At 40.1% G+C, this 21,845-nt stretch overlaps 1 protein-coding gene across 5 annotated transcripts in view; it reads right to left on the bottom strand.

The window, feature by feature from the left end:
• Nucleotides 1-21,845, bottom strand: part of LOC132385161 (ubiquitin carboxyl-terminal hydrolase 2-like) — a 133,261-nt gene that overhangs the window by 33,237 nt on the left and 78,179 nt on the right. The gene's annotated exons all lie outside the window — the stretch shown is intronic.

A 21,845-nucleotide genomic window follows, 5' to 3' on the forward strand; every position in this document is an offset into this window, starting at 1 on the left:
AAAACTAGTTTATTCACAAAAACAAGCATGAAAATCTTTGTTGTGGAGACAGATGCATTTGGTTATCCTAACACTGTGGCAATTAGTTAAGAAGAATGGGCTTGCTTTTATATAGTACCTCATATGATTTTGGGATATCCCCAACCCTCTGAGCCACTTCAGTATTTGAACTTACTATTGTCAAACTGGAAATGTCACAGCCAATTTGCATAGAACACAATTCCGTAACCCACAATGATACTTTGAGCAAATAATCTGTTTTGAAGACAGTGGAATGGATAATGACCAGGGTATCAGGCAACTATGGCAATGCAACCCTTTCTCTGTATTGCACAGGAATTAGAGCCTGGATTCACAGAATCACAAATAAAGTACAGTATGGAAGGCAGCCAAATCGGGGGAGGGTCTTTTGAAGAGCCATTGGTTCCTCTTTGCCAGTTTCCAAGCTATTTATTTAATTCCATTCTGAAGGCTACCATTGAATTAAAATTCACCCTCAAGCAGGACAGAACAAATTATAATCAACAGTTGCACAAAAGCAAGTTTCTTCTGATATTGTTTCAAGTTCTCTTGTTAGTAATTTTAAAGCTATGGCCCTGCTCATGGACTCCTTATTCACTTGAACAAATATTCTTTATTCAATTTTCTAATGCTGTAAAATTCTAAACATCATCAAGTCTACTTTCAGTTCTCTTTGCTCTAAGATGAGCAGCACTAGTTTCTCCAGAATCGGTTCTTTGGAGTGAGATTTGAATACACAACCGACAGGCTCAGAGATTCCCCTGTATTTGCAGCTATTGCATGATTGAGATGGATTTAAACATGAAGCAGAACACCGATCTTTAGACTGTCCAAAGTCCTTACTCCCATTGCAACATAATTGCATTGGCACACAGCTGACTCTTGTACTGGCAGACTATCATACAGAGAAATTTTATATTTAAACCCATAAAGAAATAAAACAGCTAAAACAATTTGCTGAGAGAGAGAGAATTTCAGCAGCCAAGCCCTGGAGGTGAAATTCCTCTCTGGCAGGTGATTGCTTCAAGGTCTGTTGCACTTGAACTAGAACAAAGTTAAAGATCTCACACTGGCTGGTGCATTCTTTTCAGAGCATCACCACTGTTTCAAAAGGCTCCAGGATGCAATGGTCTATCTGATCACGGCTGCAGGCAGCAGCATGGCGCAAGTGCTCCCAGAGTAATGAGCAATGCTAGCCTGTAGCTTAGCATTTAGCATTCTCAGCCCTCCAAGTCAGAAGGTTCGGTTTCGAACACTGCTCCTGGCAGTCCTAAGTGGAGCTGGAGATTGGAGCTCCAGTTTGGAATTCCACACTGACCACCTCAAGCTCACTGCGTGTGAGAGTGGATGAACTTTCTTGTTCACTAATCCCACTACCCCCATCATATGAGCTGTAAGGAGCCACGAAGAGAAAATACAAATAAAAACTGTGGCGCAAAGGGACTCAGGAGTCCTTTTTCAGGATCAAGGTGTAAAGAGTAAGGTGTATGCAACAAAAAGTGCTTTTTAAACTTGTTACTCAGTAGCACTGATCTATCTAATAATATCTAGTATTTAATAGAATAAATATTACCTCATCCATTGCAAAAGAATATTTCCTGCGGCTTCTCTTTCCGTTATGAATCATTTTCTATCAAAAAATTAGAAATTATTTTACAGTATTTAAAAAGCAGATTTAATTGCTAGAATTTAACTGTACTACTTGTGGGGAAAGGAAGAGGAGGAGGAGAACAAGGCAGTGAAATCACTGACGGTGAAACAAAATCAGAAGTTTAAGACTACAATAAAAAATAGTATGGTTGTTGTGATAACACTCGCAGATACAGCACTGGGATTGGGCACTCTTTCTTTGCATTTAATACTACCAATTCCATTCTTAATTTAAACTCTTGGACACAGACTGTTAGCAGCTGAAGGGTTAATTTCAGCGTCTCTGTTCATATCTCTTTAAAGTTTTGTGGTCAAAGATCTCCTGCTATGTTGCAGAGTTTCAGCTGATGCAAGCAATGCCAATGTCTGATTAGAGCAAGTTGAATTACTGGTAGAGCACATTCTCAACATGTCTTTGTTTAAATGATAAAACACAGGCAGTTATAATAAAATGCAGACTTAGGCTTAGTCCCAAAATGGGAATGACTATACCCTTACGAGCTGCAATGGCACAGTATGCTAAGATACTTTACACTAGTTGATTCACTCATCCCAGGAGAGATTCCTACGGGGACAGTCCAAAAACGTGAACTGATTCTCTCTCCACTTATGTTTTCTGACTTTGAGAAACTCCAGTACTTTTACTTCCAATATTCAGAATCTGTAGTGTTTTGCAACTTAAAAATGATTGATTGCTTGACCGAATGTCCAAAATGACCAGCAGCACATAAGAGTTGACTTATAACCATATAGCCATATAACAATTTCAGCACGAAAACAGGCCATCTCGGCCCTTCTAGTCCGTGCCGAATGCTTACTCTCACCTAGTCCCACTGACCCGCACTCAGCCCATAAACCTCCATTCCTTTCCTGTCCATATACCTATCCAATTTTACTTTAAATAACAATACCGAACCTGCCTCCACTACTTCTACTGGAAGCTCGTTCCACACAGCTACCACTCTCTGAGTAAAGAAATTCCCCCTCGTGTTACCCTTAAACTTTTGCCCCCTAACTCTCAACTCATATCCTCTTGTTTGAATCTCCCCTACTCTCAATGGTAAAACCCTATCCACGTCAACTCGATCTATCCCCCTCATAATTCTAAATACCTCTATCAAGTCCCCCCTCAACCTTCTATGCTCCAAAGAATAAAGACCTAACTTGTTCAACCTTTCCCTGTAACTTAGGTACTGAAACCCAGGTAACATTCTAGTAAATCTCCTCTGTACTCTCTCTATTTTGTTGACATCAAAATAGGACTCTCTTTTCTCGTTTCCTGGAACATACAAATTTCACTCCTTCCTACCTGCAGGTCACATTCTTCAAAATGTGCCTCAGTATTGCTCATCCCTGAGGCAGAATAATCTGTGTCCCACTTCAAGAACTTGTTATCAAGGCTGTTGTTTTCGAATTAAGGTAGTATGGCACTCCTAATGGTACACTCTGTTGGATGAGATTTTAAATCAAGACCCCCAAGAGAAGGTAAAATATCTCTTGACAAAGAGAAAAGGAGCAACCTCCCTAAATCTATGCTTCAATCAGAATCAGGTTTATTCTCACTGATACATGTTGTGAAATTCTAACAGCAGCAGTACAGTGCAATACATAAAAAATGACTATAGGTTACAATAAGAAATATAATTCAATGTAAAGTTCAAAGTAAATTTATTAACAAAGTATGTATATGTCACCATATACAACCCTGAGATTCACTTACCTGGGGGCATACGCAGAAAATCCAATAACCATAGTAGAACCACTGAAAGATTGTATTCAACAAGTTGGACAACCAGTGTACTAAAGGCAATACATTGTGCAAATACAAACAGACATAAAGAAATAGCAACAATAGATAAATATAAAGAACATAAGGAAAAATCTTTGAAAGTCCGTCCATAGGCTACCTCCTGATAGCAGCAGTGAGAGCATGTCCTCAATATGGGGGTGTCCCTGATGATAAATGATGGTGTAACAATGCTTCATGTAGCTGTGCTCAGTAGTGGGGAGGGCTTTACCCACAATGGACTAGGCTATATCCTCTACTTTTTGTAGGATTTTCATTTAAGGGCATTGGCAGTGATGCAGCCAGTCAATATATTCTCCATCACCTAGCTATAGAAGTTTGTCAAAGTTTTAGATGTCATGCCGAATCTTTGCAAATTCCTAAGGAAGTAGAGGCTCTCCTGTGCTTTCTTTAAATTGCACTTACATGTTGAGCCCAGCCCGCTGAAATGATAACTGTGAGCAATCTAATATTCCTGATCCTCTTCCCCTCTGATCCCCTGATGAGTGCTGGTCCATGGACCTCCTACTAAAGTCAATAATCAGCTCCTTGGTCTTGTCAACACTGAGTGACAGGTTATTGTTGTGGCAACACTCAACCAGATTTTCAATCTCCCTCCTATATGGTGATTTGTCACCTTTGATTCAGCCTATAACAGTGGTGTTGTTAACCATTTTAAATTTAGCACTCAAATATTTTTTTTTAAAAGTGCAATATCTGCCCTTCTAGTCAGTGCCAATATGGCATATTAATGAAAAGGAAGTTCCTCTGCTGACTTAAGGACGGGATGACACTTGTTCCTCCCACATAATACAGAACGATAGGAGTAAATGGGGGATAATAGCTGTTGATCAGAGTTATTGGCAGCACTCCCACATTGGAGTAAAGTTAGTTTTTCCCAAACTGGGGCCTGGCATCAATCTCACAATGGCAACACCACAAAGCAGGAGGGGTGGCTTAAAAGCCAATCAACTGTAATCTCACAATTAAGGAAAGGGCATAATGGCTTAAACCTATCATCGTAACGATATTAACAGTTATCATTTACCTTCATTGCTGTTGGAACCTATAGTATTTTGGAATTCATCATGGAAAACAGACTATCTTTAGGGGTTGGGTATTGCTGACTTGGTATCGTCAGACTACTTGTTAAGCCACTTCAAGGTGCAATTTTAGTGTAACAGTGGTTGCGTGTGATCGGGGTCATAATGGCCTATCCAATCAGGTCGACGTGTTACCTTCAATAAAGGCAGTTAGGATTTAACAATAGTCTGGACGCTTAAAAGTAATTTTTAATGTTACCTTTTTTCTTTCTAAGAGGATTTGAACTCCAGTTCTACACACCGACCACCCAGCAATGTCCTGGTTAGAAGGGCTGCACCTCCTGCATTGCCCGCGCTGACCGAGTTTCCATCAGGCGGCGGTGGAAATGCGGCGGAAAGCGCAGAGCATTCATAAACTCACTGAGGGAAAATAGGAAGAGCAAAGGGAAAGGGTGCGCGAGTAGGGGGGGGGGGGAGCGAAATGCACGGGGGAGGGTGGGGGTAGGATTGAGTGGATGGGGATGCACCGATCAGGGGAAACAGGATGGCTGAGGTGGGGGTAGGAGGAGACGGCACACGTGCATCTGGGGAAAGGGGAATAGGAACGAAGAGGTAGCGTGTTGGATTGAGGGAATAAGGCAGGGATGAAAGAGAAAGAAAATGCAAGATCACGAAACGGGGAGAGAAGTCGATGACTGACGAGGAGTCACTTGTTCCCATTTCCACAATGGGGCTTGGGGGAACATTCGAAAGATAAATAAAAATCGTAGCTGAAAGTCGAGGTCAAATGGAATGACAGTAAATGAAAAAGGAGAAAAAAATTAAAATTGCAAGAGTGCACCCTGCTGACTTCAGCAAAGCCAATAATGTAAAAATCCAGATTTTTAAAAAATTTAAATTTCACACTCAGTATCTCATAAGTGGCACGTCAAAACAGTAAATCTCACGAATGCCTGAGAGAGTGCGACAAGGTGATTAAAGCTTCGTTTAGGATGTTTAAATTTAGTGCATCTATCTTGAATCTTCTAATTTTGTTTAATCTCACAATATACAGCCCCAATAAAGACCATTTGGCCCCACTTTAGCTGAGCCTTCAGGACTTTAATCCTATCTCCCTCCCCTATACACCTCGTTTCCTCAGCATAGATTGTAAACGTGAAGAAATTGTCTTTAAATTTGTTTTTACAGTGCCATTAGAAACCAAGAGATTGTAATCTGCTCAATACAGGTCACTGACTCATTCTCATCCTATGGGACAGTCCCTGCTGCAGAATAGAGGCAAATGTTATTGTACAGAGTGATTGTCATAAAAATCTTATCGGCTTATTGATACTTGAGTGTTGGACAATATTAAAAGTTCATGCATCAGAGAAAATGAATTTAAGAGTATTGGACAGACATGGGGAAAATACACAAATGGCTACTTAGCTCAAGAAAAGTAATAGAACTCAGATCATGGAAAATTTACAACAGAGGGCACTTAGCCCATTATGTCCTTCCTCAAGTCCCCTCCACACCTCTTATTTCTTATCTTAAATGGCACCCTCTAATTTTAATACTTGATACTGAATGAGGTTTCTGCCTCCATCATCCTTTCAGGCAGTTAACTCCAAAAACCTATCACCCCCTAGGAGAAAGGAAACTTCTATTTCCTTTTCAATTCTTCTACCAAACATTGTAAATTAATGCTGTCCTGGCTTTTGACCTCTTAAGACAGAAAGAAATTATTCCTTTTTGGTCTGTCTAGGTGGCTCAATGTTATGTAAATCAATCAGCTCTGTCTACAGCTTCTTCTATCCCAAAACAAGGCATCAGCCCAATCTTTCATCACAGCTAAAATTTTCCAGTCCGTAAATTATTCTTGTAAATCTCTTCCATTCCTTGTCAGGTGCAATCACAACCTTCCTGCAAATACTCCTCAACTGTGTTCCTAAAAGCATCAAATACGTTGCTAGTTTAACCCTTCTGCTCTTTTACTCTTTGCCTTCACTAATAAAGGAAAGTATTTTGTATGTCCTTTTAACCAACTTGATTACCAGCCTTGCCCATATCAATGAAAATGAATTCCCATCCCTCTGTACTTCTCAATTTCCTCCCATTATTCACTTCCTTGTCTGGATGAATTACCATCTTCTATTTTCCTGCTGAAGTTGTCAAACCATCTAGATCCTCCTTGAGGGCATATTGTTTGATATAACCAAGAAGGAGTTACATATAATACCAATGGCTAGAGAGATCAAAAGATATCTGAGGAAAACTGGAGAAGTAAATTGAATTGTATAATTAGGTATGCTCAAATTGAATGGCCTACTCCTACTACTATTTTCTTCAAAGTTGAAAGCTTTCTCCTTTCCCGTCAACCACGTGGCCATTTTTAATCCTCATGAAAGCCCATAACCTCCCATTCACAAAAAACATGTCAGTCATTGTTCTCCGCTTCAGTACACTGAGCCAACTTTGGATCCAAATTGCTATTCTCCCAACATTTCTTTTTTGACAATCTGTCATGCAATATCTGACCAAGAACCTTACTGAAATACATCTGCACTAATGAAATATCAGCTGTTACTTCAAAGGGTGTATTTCAATTGTAGGGGAGCCACGGTCAAGGCACATGTAGAGTCCTGGTACAGCAGCCCAGGAAGGATGAATTTGCTTTAAAGATTGAGCGGATTTATTAGCATAACAGAGGGGTGAGGTGATATGTAACCCTTTTATTCTTGAGTTTAGAAAACTGAGGGGTGATTCAATTTTTTTTTAAATAAAGGCAAAATTTGATAAAGGAGATGCAATTGAGGAAGCACAGCTAAGGGGCTGTAACCCTCAAACTGGAGGCAGACCATTCAGAAATCAAATCAGAAAATACAAAGGGTAATGGAACTCAACAATTCTCTCACTCAAAAGACAATGAGTGATTTTTATTAGGGAAAATATTAAAGGTCACCAGATAGAGCTGAAGGGCAGAACTAATCATATTATATTGCCATTAATTATTCTGTACAAATTATTCTGATTTTCTTACATTAAAACAGAAACAGCTGTTCAAATATATTTCATTGGCACTGGTCTTTCCATTGATGGTGGGCTTTTCTTGAGGCATAAACTTTAGTACACTGGGCACTGAGCTCTTTGAATGTCACCTTGCAGAGTACACAACGAGGATAAAATATTTGTATACAAGAACAGGAAAAGAACTCAGCTGTTTTATAAGCAATTCATTCTGCTTAGCAACACTGAAGGAAAAGAAAGAATGGTCTGCAATTTCAATCATTTTTAATAAAAATTCTTAGCTCACAGCAGTTCAGCTTGACTTAAATTAAAATCCTTACAGCAATACTGATAAGCAGATTCCATACATTGTGGAAATCAGATTATTGTTTGTTGCATTCCTTGTCTCTAAATGTACCCAGAACTACATGGTCAACTTTGATTTGCTTTTGATCGGATGATGTGTTAAATAAGTGCTTTACGTCAGCCACAGTGAGCCAAGGTAATTAGTGCGGACACTCAGGAGCAGGTGACTGATTACAGCAATGATTCATAGAAGCACAGGATCAAGTGCGTTGCAGAGATCTGGGAGGGGGTAGGAAGGGGTAAAGAAGGGAGGAAGGTGATATAGAAGGGGAAGGAGAGAACCAAAGGGAAGGAGGAGCAGGGAATGGGGATGGTGCAGGGGCAGTATTGTGGAGAAGAGGGAGATGGATGGGAGAATGGGATATGGGAATAGGGGGATATTGGAGATGGAGGTAGGATATTAAAGACAGCATTGGTGGGGAAGAGTAGAAGCTGGAAAGAGGAGTGTGTGAGTAGGAGTGAGGAGGGAATAGGGAGTGCAAGGGGGATGACTGAGGGTGGAGGATGATGGAGAGAAAAAATAGGGCAAAGGGCAGAGGTGAGAGAACATTTCAGAGGGAGGGACAATGCATGATAGGAGAGAGAATGGGAAAGGGGATCACCAAGGATGTGGGGGGAGGGGATGATTGAGGGTGTGTAAGAGAATAAAGATGGGAAATCTTATTGACAGATCATGCCACTTTCAATAAGAGAGCATGAGTGAGTGTTCCCTTTTTGTTCCCCAATCCATCGTCAATGAATACAATATTCAAAATATAAACTGTTAGCTTGTGTAGACAAATTCACACAATATTGTGAATGGCACTATACAAATGTAAACTTAGGACAAGGTGGATTAATGCTGTAAATATTAAAGCCAAAAGATAAAGAAAACAGTAAAACTTTTAGAATTCAGTTAACTAACCTTGTGTGATATCGACACCATGATACAAGATGGATACAATACAAGGTACAATACAGGGTTCACTGGTATAGTTCAAGTTCAAAGTACATTTATTATCAAAGTATGTATAATTATACAACCTTGAGATTCATCTCCTCACAGGCGGCCACAAAACAAAGAAACCTAAAGGAACTCATAAAGAAAAAGACCAACAAACACCCAATGTGCAGAAAGAACCAAATCGTGCAAGCAATAAAAGTAAGCAAATAGCATTTCGAGTGAAAGTAAGTCCTCTGACAGGGAGCAGGCCACTGCCTCAGTTCAGCTCACAGTGGGGTAAAAGTTGCACAGCCCACAGCCATGAAGCCTGGAGCAGGCGATAGCCTCGGCGCAGAACAGAGCAAACATCATGGAGCAGTGAGCAGAACCATTCCAACATCCTGCCTGGTGCAGTGTTTAAATTATCCAAACATTGGGTTGTTCCTCACCCCAGGACCCGGGCCCTGTCACATCAACATGCTCTGGGCCTGGACCTCACCGCCACATTCTGGCCCATACCCGACCTTTCCAAATTGGTCCAGCACACAGATCGATCAAAACTCACTCTCAGTTTAGGTGGCTGGGCCTCAAATCTGCCTCTCCTCTACTCCGACTTTGCTCTGCTTGCTTTGAACATGCCTCAACCTCGCCATGCAAACGTGCACTTTGACCCTCAATTCAGCCTTGCCTTTGCTTGCCTCTTCATTGTTTGTGGTCATCGTTTACCATAATTTTTTTTACAGAAGAAGTGTTATTAATAAAGTATTTAGTTGTATTCTTTATTTTGTTAACTGCCAGTAAGTAGTCACTTGCCTTCAGCAGCACCATCTCAAACCAGAATAGCGATGTTTGTGTGGAAATTTAAAGACATTGGAGCACTTGTTTCATTTAGAGAAGGTGGTCTTGTGGTCACTTAAAGCTGAGGTGCATAGTGACTTATTCATGCAGTAGGTCATAAATCTCTGGAGTCCTGTTCTCCAGAGTGTTGTTGGAGGCTAGATTATTGGGCCTACTTAAAGTGTAAGAAGATATTTATTTTGAAGGATGGGAAAATTGCACATAAGAGATGAGGCAGATTAACCACAATGGTATTGAACAGTAGGACAGGCCTGAGGAGCCAAGTAGCTTCCTCTTGCTCTCATTTTCATCAAGGTGCCACGGTAGTGTAGCGGTTAGCGCAATGTTACTACAGCTCGAGGTGTTCTAGAGTTGGAGTTCAATTCCGGCACCGTTCTGTACGGAATTTCTGTATATCTTCCCCATAGATTGCGTGGGTTTTTGCCGGTCCACAGTCCAATGACATACTGGGTAGGCTAATTGGTCATTGGAAATTGTCTCATGATTAGGTTAGGGTAAAATAGCGCTTGTGGGTTTGCTGGGGTGGCACGGCTCGAAGGGCCAGAAGGACCTTCTCCATGCTGTATTGCTAAATAAATAAATATTGTTATGCTCTTATGAGGTATGGTTGGAACAGAGACGGAGATAGAATAAATGGAGTTGCAGTGGGGCAGGGAATCATAATTAAACATATTTGACATGTGGAAAGCAAATGTCAAAGTGACACATTGAGGCAAGTGACTTCTTTCTGGCCTGTCACTAATCTCACTCCAGCAAGAATTTGTCACTCCTGAAAAGATAATAAGATGACTGGAAATAAATATTTAAAACAAAAAGTAATCGACACATATTAGAATTCTTTGCACCTCAATGGCACCAGTTCCTGCTTCATCCAGTAAGTCTGGTACATCAGACTGATAATGTGCTACAACAAGAGATTTCTTTCTTCATCTTGGTACAGACCACGAGAAAGTAGTTTTGACTTTGAGCCCAGCCATTGAGTACAATTTTCATTCAGCACAGGAAGTGGCTATTGGCCCACAATGCCTATACCAGCTCTTTCCATTCAGTCTCTGATCTGATCCTCTGGCCCAGAAATATATAGAATTTACTCAATTCTCTTTTAAGTTATTATCCTCTCTTCTGAGCACTTCATTCCAGGTCACAACTTGATCCAGAGGGGAAAAAAATGCTTATTCTCTCAGCACTGAATGTGTGAATTCTGATTACTGATTCTCTTATCAAAGGAAACACTTTCTCCCTGTTTATTTGATCAAAACTATGATTTTGGACACTTCTCATAGCCTTCTCTGGGCTTCAGAGAATTATGCTTCTCAACTGTATCCACAAATTTAATAGTTTTAATTTTAAGGAAAGCATGGAAAGTATTTTATTCATTCTTCTCAATGCACAAGAAATTTTCAATCACAAGAAAGGACGGGAATTAGCACTCTACTCAGCTGTGGTCATTCAAATATTAACTCCCTTCTATACATAATCACTCCAGCACCAGGTACTCAAAAGGGTGAAATTTGATATTAAAAACAATATTTATTAAAATTGAAAATTAGAATGATAATCATAATGTCTAGACAGTAAATGTAGTCATTCTATTCAAGCCTGACCAGGGCTATTTGGATGGCAACTGAGCCCAATCTAAACACATCAGTGTAAGGAACACCATTGGAGAGATTTAAAAGACTGGGATAATTGTAGGACTTGACTTTGAAATAAAGTTTCCATGTGGCCCAGGGAAAACTCCACGAGAAGGGTGAAGGGTACTGACACAAATGGAGATTGAAGAGGCATGCTCCATGAAACTTTTTCAGTCCTTTGAGTAGAGACTATAGGTACAGTTCGTTCACTTCCCAGCTTATCGTATTGATTGTGCTGGCTCAGCTCCATAACATATAGCACTGACCTATGCTTAGACTCGATGCTGGCAACCATACTGTAAACAAGTAACGTCCACAAACACAGTGCTAACTTGCACCACAAAACACTGACAAGACTCTCCCAGCATATAGAAACTTTTAAGTATTTTCAGTGGCTGCATGAGGGATCTGGGATCAGCCATGATGAAGTGGCAGAGCAGATGCGATGGGCTGAATGGCCTAACACTGCTCCTATGTCTTACGGTCTTATGAGCATTTCCTTTGTAATCTCCCCTCATTTTTCTTCACACAAAGCTACTGACTCTGGCTGAGTAACATCTTAATGCTATCCTTTTCTAACCCACATAATAAACTCTTCATATTTGAGATTAAATGTAGGTCATAGCAAGCCATTCATTGTGAAGGATCTCATAAAGTAGCCCTACTCTGGCCTCCAGTCAGCATTCATCCATGGCCATTTTTACAGCAATGGAGATCAAGAAACAAATAGTACTGGCATTTTCACAATGTTTAGCCTGGGATGCCCAGACCAACCGTACTGCAAATCCTTCCCATGCTAGTACTGGCTTGGTGAATAGTACATTTGCACCTAAATTAGATGAATTGAAACTCTATTAATCATACCATAGAATCCATTGAATTCCACTACAGTACTGAGGAATTCCTTTTCCAACTTTAAACAGAGAGATATTGGTTGTCAAAGGGACTATCCCAATGAGAATTAAAACTCCCCGGCTAATATTTATTCATAAACTGAAACTTCAAGTTATATATATGTTCACTATATAAAAAACGTCCCAAGCTACTTCACAAGAGCATTACTGAATAAAAATAGACATTTACCAATAAATAAGTATTGGGTCAGATTTAGAATCCAATCACCAAACCCTCACCAGGAATTATGTTCATTATACTCAATATTTCCAAATTTTGTTGGTCCAAAGCATCTTGGAATCCAGTGGTGTGATATTGATGGCAGCTGAGTCTCCAGACCAGTGAGCACCCACTTCCTCTCCCCCTCACACTCTCACTCAAAACACTCAAGAAGCAAAATCCACACCCTAGATGTGAAAGCTGATCATCCTTTAATATATAGATACATGGGGACATTTAAAAATTCTTTAAGTCCCAGTGAATAACATTTGAAAAGTTAATATTTCAAAAAAAAGAAATATAACTAAAATATAGTTGAAAGCATTGAAGTGAATCATTTTTTAAAGGAACTTGCCTTAATTTCTAGCCCCACTATACCTTTGAAATCAACAGGTCTTGGATCATGCATAAAGATCTAAGAGGCCAGTGCCCAGCATTTTGCTGGGATTTCTTAGCAAGGTTGGGCTCTGCGACTGAACTTTATGGGAAATGAAGTGATAGAGCAAACCAACAGACGGTACTCTGAAACCAAAGTCTAAGACTTCCCCCACGAGTCCACATGAAACCATCAGTGAAGTGTAGTTAAAAGGGCAGATGCCAAGTGATTGTTCAAAAAGGTGATCTTAAAGGAATCTTTTAAAGGAGAAAGACACAGAGGTTTAGAAGAATAGGGTGAATAGTTTAGAAATTAGGGCCTGGCAAACTGAGACCAGTCATGGAATGGTTAAATTTGGAGGTGAACAGGAAGTCAGAAGAGAAGAGCATAGATAACTTACAGAGGTTTTGGTCTGGAGGAGATTATGTTGCATCTCGACAAATTGCAAGAACTGGCAAAGGAGTGAAAAGTAAAGAGTTTTAAAATTAAGGTGTTGCTTACCAAAATGCCAGTCAATAAGTACTGATGTGATGGATGTGCATATATACATACACATGTATGCATATTTCTAGATAATTATGTATATAGACACATATACATAAGTACCACATGTCTATATACAGTAAGTAGAATAAGCAAATGGACTATAATTGTCATGTCCATAGTAATAAATTTATGGGCAATGGTCAGCAGCAGATAAACCAAGGCAAGGGTTAAGTTGACCTCATTACAATCAACATCGTTAAGAAACGGATCATCCTGTTATGACATGGAATTGTGTGGAATTTTAAAACACAAATTGGCTGTTGAATTTTCTACATTAAAGGACGTGAAAGGCAGTACATGGGATTTCTTCACCATCCATGCTGCCACCAGTGGCAACATCTTCAACTGTTTCTAATATTCTGAAATATTGTCCTTAAACCACTGCCCTTCTCTCATCCTTTGATCAGCCCCACAGTTGTCCTTCCTCATGTCTGTTTTTATTTCAATGCCAGCACTTCTTATTATTGATTAGATTGCTTGAATCCTGTTTACCATCAATTATATTACCAGAGCTCATTCTTTAGAATAACTTACAAAGTCCAATCCTGGATAACTTGGGATGCTGGTAGTTGCTTGCTCTAAGAATCTTTTATTTACTGCTGCTCTGGTTATGATTGCTCAGGTGACTAATACAATCCTCTCTCCCAGACTTTTGTATACCCACTGCATTAACCTACCCTTTTCCCCCATGAATTGCCCGGTTGCATTCATCACCTTCAGCCAAAGAAAGCTGATAGAGTGTGCACCTGGGCTCCAAGGCACCCAATGTTCCCTGTAGCCACAAAAGGATAACTGCTCATCATGGGGCATATTTGAGCCAAGGTCAGAACAAGGTACTGAAGCCTCATCACTGGTCATTGCTTCCATTACATCATAGAGAAAACGTTCTGATTGTCAAGTGACCGAAAAATTCCATTCCACGTAGGGCTGATTAGGGAACAGGAAAGATTCCTGGAATCTGTCCGGTCTTGCAGGACATTAATACAGAGTTCTTCATCACAGGCTGTGGGAATGTTTTATATTTATGTCAAGTATATTTCTCGCTGCCCAAACTTTAGGAGTATGTGGTTTAGAAACCCTGGCCATGCTGGAAAACAGCAAGAAGAGATGAATAACTCTTAACCTGAAGGCTAGATAATAACAACTTATCATGCTGCTTCCCAGTAAACCTCAGAATCTCACTACTCTTCATTTTGTTTCTGTACCAGCCATGGTTCAGTGGACATTTTTTTATCTGAATCAAAAGGTTGCAAGGTTAAATTCCATTCCAGATGCTTGAGTCTAAAGTTTCAGTTGACAGTCCATAGCAGCATTGAGAGGGTGCTAAATGGTCAGTGATGTAGACACTTAGTTAATTCTTTGAATGGAGGTTCAGCCTGTCCTCAAATGGATACACAAAAGCCACAGATACTATTAATGGAATGGCGTATAGGTTACTAGAATCTCTCCGGTTCAGTGTTTTACCCAGATACTTATACAGGAGCTTCCATTAATGCAAAGCAATATATAGTTGGAAAAACGAAGAAAATCCACAGAAGTAAAACCACTTGCAAGACAAGCAAAACAACTGGGAAGTGATGTCTCTGCACACTGAGGCTCCAGAAGTACGGCGAGTTGTGTGTTTTGCTAAGTGCATGTGGTTTGTTAACAATGCTGGACTCGATCAAGCCATTAAGCAATAAACCCTGTTTGGCCAATGACAGTACACATTAATATCGGATCCCATATTGCTGCTCCATTCTACCCTGACATCTCCTCCCCTTGCTCAATGCTTTCTTCGTCCTCTTCAAACCCTCTCACCTCGCTTCCATCTTAGCTTCTATTCCTCCCTCCTGTATGTGTTTACTGCTACTCCCAAAGTAGTTCCAAATTAAAATGCAAAGGGCTCAAGAATTATTTCCACTGATGAAGAGGATGAGGCAGTGATGACTACTGCAATTAATTCATGGACTTTGAAATTTTGGAAGCATTCTGTCACATGCAGTGGGAATGAAGCATCCTTTGCCAGCACCTCACACACAGTCTGTGACTAATTACCCAACGGTGGTGATGTATTCAGGCTGGACAAGGCAGAGTTACTTAGCATTTGTTCAGAGGTGCCTGTCTCCTCATTTTACTTGCAGCACTGTGACATGGTTCTTTAGTAAAGAACAACATGTACTATTAGGCATCGAGACTGAGTAACCATTTCAGTGAGTACAGCACAGGTAATCAGGAGACTGCTGCATGATTTCATTATCTCAGAGGAAAATAGCAGCTAATAATATGGAAGTGTAGAGACCAGGCATACTGTATATCATTAGTTAATCAACAACAAACAAAAGTGCCTCTTCAAGTAGCTTTAAGTTGATCTGATCCCAGAGAATAACAGACTAGTTTAAGAAAGAGGCATCCTCTTTGGTCTCCTGGTTTTCTATCGCCACCCACCATACTTCTCCCCTGAAATTATATAGGATAGCACAGAGCAAGTCCACTCGGCCCTTCAAGTCTGCTCAGGCTCCCGAAGAAAATGCCAATCACTCTCTCCATCACTCTTTTCAAGCTTAGCTTTATTTGTCACATGTACTGTACATCGAAACATACAAACACACAGTGAAGTGCATCATTTGTGTCACCAACAGAATCTGAGGATGTGCTGGGGGGCAGCCCACAAAGAGGTGCTACGCTTCTGGCACCAACATAACACGCCCATGGCTTACTAATCTGTAGATCTTTGGAACGTGTAAGGAAAATGGAGCACCCAGAGGAAACCGAGGCAGTCATGGGGAGAACGTACAAACTCCTTACAGACAGCGGTGGCAATTGAACCCCAATCACTGGCACCGTAAAGCATTACACTAACTACTACATTATTGTGCTGCCTATATCCCTGCCGGCTCTTTATCAGTTCCATTTTGAAGGCCAATACTGTTAATTATACATACCATCAGGCAGTACGTTCCAAATCATAATCACTTGTTGAAGAATTTCTTTATAGATTTGGGTCTCTAATCTTTAAATATCAATGCCTTTTGAATCCTGAAGTGAGGACCTTTCTTATTGGTAGTTATTTACTATATATTAATAGATATTTTTTTATATGTCAATTTTGAGCTACAGTGCTAGGTGTCCAATTTTCTTCCCAGCTCACTTCAGTTAACTCACTCACCAATTTTTGACCTTCTTTTGTACTATAATTGTATTCTTTCTACTTGGAGCTTAAATCTCAGCATACAGGGTGGCTGCACACAAAAGGCTACTAAACACTCAGTGGCCACTTTATTAGGCACACTGGTACACCTGGTCATTAATGCAAATATGTAATCAGCCAATCATGTGGCAGAAACTCAATGCATAAAAGCACGCAGACATGGTCAAGGGGTTCAGTTGTTGTTCAGGCCAAACATCAGAATGGGGAAGAAATGTGATCTAAGTGACTTTGACCATGGAATGATTGTTGGTGCTCATTTCCTGGGAGTTTTATACACAACAGTCTCTAGAGCTTACAGAGAATGGTGTGAAAAAACAAAAACATCCAGTGAGCAGCAGTTCTGTGAGCCTTGTTATTGAGAGAGGTCAGAGGAGAATGGCTAGACTGGTTCAAGCTGACGGGAAGGTGACAGTAACTCAAATAGCCATGCATTACTACAGTGGTGTGCAGAAGAGCAACTCTGAATGCACAACACATTGAACCTTGCAGTGGATGGGCTAAGACCACGGGCACACACTCAGTGGCCACTTTATTAGGTACAGGAAGTACCTCATAAAGTGGCCACTGAGTGTATTTATTAGGTATATTCTGTTAGTCAAAATTAGATGCAGCAACATTCTTCCCCTTTCAAGACCTTACGAATAAGCTATTTGGAAAAAAAATCTTTCCCTTCCTTTGTTCACACTATTCAAACATAGAATACCTTCAGCCCACAATATTATGCTGAACCTTTAACCAATCTAACCTTTCCCTCCATTTTCTTTGAACCATGTGCCTCAGTCATTATGTGTACGCCATGTTGGGGCAGAAACCCCCGGGTTTCAATGCACCTGTGATGAGTAATTCTGAATCTGAAAACAATAACAAGTTAAATCTTAGTAAACTTTGTTGAACAGGAACTTTGCACTTCCAACTTCAAGATGTAATCTTGAACAGCAGTCCTAGATTCCCTGAATACCCAGACCCCCTTTAAACATTTGCCTTGCCAGCTGTCTTTGTGCTGAATCACACCATTTCAGAGCATCCTGACCAGCTGCATCACTGCCTGGTATGGAAACTGTAGCTCCCTCAATTGCAGGACTCTGCAGAGAGTGGTGCGGACAGTCCAGTGCATCTGTAGATATGAACTTCCCATGATTCAGGATATTTATAAAGACAGGTGTGTAAGAAGGGCCGGTAGGTTCAGTGGGGACCTGAGTCACCCCAACCACAAACTGTTCCAGCTGCTACCTTCCGGGAAACGGTACCACAGCATAAAAGCCAGGACCAGCAGGCTCCGGGACAGCTTCTTCCACCAGGCCATCGGACCGATTAACTCACACTGACACAACTGCATTTCTATTTTATGCAAATATCTAATCAGCCAATCATGTGGCAACAACTGTTGTACCCATACTATTTATTATAAATTACTATAAATTGCACATTGGACATTTAGGCAGATGCAACGTAAAGATTTTTACTCATGTATATGAAGGATGTAAGTAATAAAGTTAATTCATTGTCTTACACATTCTCCTGATGTTAACTTACACTGGTGCACAGATTTCAATTCTCACTGTGTTACTGGTAATACCGACACCAACTCTCATTGCAGTACAGTTTCCAAAAGCACTGACTACAGGTTGTCTTACTCCTCTGTCCTATTAACCTTGGTTTCCAAGGATTCTACAAAATTCTTCTTTTTCTCATCCATCTGCTAGTCACTGACATCAGAATTTACTCTCAATTCTCCTCTGTAATTATATGGCATTATTAACATAGTAGGAAGCTTCTGAAGCAGGTCAGAGCATCGCCAAATTTGGTTAAGACTGTGATTTTGTTAAAGGAGAGAGAAGGGAAGACTATCAAAAGCTTGGTGAGAGACATGAATTTTAAGCAGGATCTTAAAGAAAAAGAAATTCTCAGCTCATTTACGTTGATTTTGGTGCATGCTCTACAAGTGATGGCATCTATAATGGAATTTTACAGACCTGGAAGGCTGTAATTAATCATTAATACATTTTTGAAATGTAATTAATGTTGTTTTGCAAGAATTGAAGCTAATCATTATAGAACAAGACCTCATTAACAATGATGGTGTAAATGTATTTTAGGAGTTATATTGAAGGATAAATATTGACTAGGACATCGGGAGTATTGCCTTAACCGTGTCATCAGCCACAACCAGGATTGAATCTTAAGAGGAAGACACCTTTGATGTGCAATGCTCCTTCAGTAATGCACAATGGAAGTACTCATCTAACTAAACTCCTCTGACATTATCACATTCTTTCACAATCATACGTTGAATGGTGCATTGCTTCTCAGTGATACTAATGAGTGACATGGCAGTGTAGCAATTAGTGTAACCCTATTATAAGATCGGCATTCAATTCCTGCCACTGTCTGTAACGAGTTTGTACATCCTCCCCGTGACTGCGTGGGTTTTCTCCCACGTTCCAAAAACATACAACATGCGATATTGACACCGCAAGTGTGGAGACACTTGCAGGCTGCCCCTAGCACAATCCTTACTGATTCGATTTGACACAAAAGATGCTTTTCACTTGTGTTTTGATGTACAGTTACAAGAAAAAGTTTGCGAACCCTTTGCAATTACCTGGTTTTCTACATTACTCACTCATAAAATGTGGTCTGATCTTCATCTAAGCCACAATAACAGACAAACACAATTTGCCTAAATTAATAACACACACAAAAAAAATTGTACTTTTCATTTCTTTACTGAGCACATTGTTTAATCATTCACTGTCCAGGCAGGAAAAAGTACATAAACCCTTGTATTTAATAAATGGTAGAACCTCCTTTAGCAGCAATAATCTCCACAAGCATTTCCTGTAGCTGCTGATCAGACTTGTACAACAGTGAGGAGGAACTTTAGACCATTCCTCCATACAAAACTGTTTAATTTCATCAATATTTCTGGGATGTCTTGCATTAACAGCCCTCTTCAGGTCATGCCATAGCACCTCAATTGTGTTACAGTCTGGACCCTGACTTGGCCATTCCAAAACATGAATTTTCCTGTTTTCAAACCATTCTGTTGTTGATTTACTCTTGTGTTTCAGATCATTGTCCTGTTGCATCAACCATCTTCTATTAAACTGCAAGTGACAGACTGCTACCCTGACATTCTCCTGTAAAATGTCTTGATACAATTTTGAAATCACTGTTCCCTCAACGATTACAAGCTCTCCAGGCCCTGAGGCAGCAAAGCAGCCCCAAACTATGATGCTCCTTCCACTGTGCTTCACAGTTGGGATGAGGTTTTGGTGTTGTTGTGCAGTGCCCTTTTCCCTCTAAACATAACGGTGTGCATTTCTGTCAAAAAGTTCAACTTTTGTCTCATCTGTCCACAGAACATTGTCCCAGAAGCATTATGGAAATTCCAGGTGGTCTTTTGCAAACTTGAGATGTGCAGTAATGTGGTTTTGTTTTTGGAGAGCAGTGGTTTCCTCCGTGGTGTCCTTCCATGAACACCATTCTTGTTTAGTGCTTTTCTTTTAGTGGACACATGGATAGAGTCTTTAGCAAATTCTGGAGATTTCTGAAGGTATTTTGTTGTTACCATTGGGTTCGTTTTCACCTCCTTCTGCATTGCACGTTGTGCTTTTGGTGTCATATTTGCAGGATGCCCACTCCTAGGGAGAGTAGCAACAGTACTGAATTTCCTCCATTTGGAGACAATTTCTCTTACTGTGGACTGATGAACACTCAGGTCTGTAGAAATATTTTTGCAGCCTTTTCCAGCTTCGTGCATCTCTACAATTCTCCCTCTCAGGTCCTCTGAAAGCTGTTTTGATCGAGGCTTGGTGCACATTAACAGATCTTTCTTGAGAAGAGCAGGCCCTGTCAGTAACCTGACTTTGTGTGTCTTTTTTAAACTAGGGCAGGGCCCCTCTACAACCCACACCTCCAATCTCATCTCATTGATTGGAACACGTGACTCCAAATAGCTTTTGTGGAAGGCATTACCCCAGAGGTTCACATATTTTTTTGAATTTTTGATTGTTTAAATCATGTACTCAGTATTGCTGAGAAGAAATACAATTGTTTGTGAGTTATTAGTTTAGGCAGATTGTGTTTGTCTATTATTGTGACTTAGATGAAGATCAGACCACATTTTATGAGTTAATTAATGCAGAAAACCAAATACAAAGGGTTTACAGACCTTTTCTTGCAACTGTACATGTGGCAGATAAAGCTAATTGTTATCTTTATAACGGGAGTAAAACACTTTTAGTAATTGCTCTCTGCACCTTAAGTCCAATCCCTTGCTACAATACTGTGTATCGTACAATGTGGGGTAGTCAATATAAGCCACTGTTATCAGCAATGTCCACATCCTGTGAAAGAGGAAAATGAACAAACAAGACTGAGCCTTAAACCAAAGGTAAGAGAATACGTGAAAACTGACAATTATGAACATATTGAACTGAGTTCATTAATCGCAATCTCTTCTATTAACTCCCCTCATTAGAATTATGAGTGGACATAAACAAATATTGATTAGTATAGTAATTTATCATGTACAGGAATATTCCTCATATTCCCTTATTCACTAACAGATTTTGGCCATATTAATCTGCAGTAAGGTTACTGAAACCCTGCAGGCGACACAAAGATTTCAACTCATTCTCAATCACATCAGGAGTTAATAAATAACAAGAAGCCTTGAACTCTGAGCAGCTTCATAGAAAGTGAAGCACATCAAAGAACATTGTATTCATTTAAAGTCAGCACAATTGTATATCAATAAATAATTACACCACTACTGACACTATCACTTTTCACCCTCACTCCACAGAGCTTCCAATTTGGCACTGGCCACACAGTGTGCTGTACAGCACCTGGGGCATGAAGGACTCTTACTACAACCTCCCAAATAGCAACTTTAGTTGACCTTCACACTACTCAGCTGTTCTCCACCCAGTTCATCTGGAATGCATTTCTCTGAACAGCATCGGATGGAGGAAATAACAAATAAAATCACAAAAGAAACACAGTTTTGACCTAATTATCCGTAATAATGGATCAGGAATCAAAGTAAGCTGGGAGACTGTTGGTGAAGATCAGATATTTCAGGCTGGGTCAATGACAAATTTAACCAGCAACTGGTCGGAGGATTCTGCCTCAAACCAGCCGGTGATCTTGTACAAGTGTGGAAAATAAGTTTAGTTGCCTTTATCGGAGGTTGATTTAAAACAAAACTTGCATTTCAAAAGTGTCTTTCATAACCTCAAATTTATTAAAGGGCTTTACAACAAAGGAATACTTTTGCAATGAAATGTGTGAAATTTGCTCGTAGAAAGTTTCTACAAACCAGGAATGTGATAACAAATGAATTCT

The sequence above is a fragment of the Hypanus sabinus genome, chromosome X2 (genome assembly GCF_030144855.1).
Source record: "Hypanus sabinus isolate sHypSab1 chromosome X2, sHypSab1.hap1, whole genome shotgun sequence".
NCBI classification, from domain to species: domain Eukaryota; kingdom Metazoa; phylum Chordata; class Chondrichthyes; order Myliobatiformes; family Dasyatidae; genus Hypanus; species Hypanus sabinus.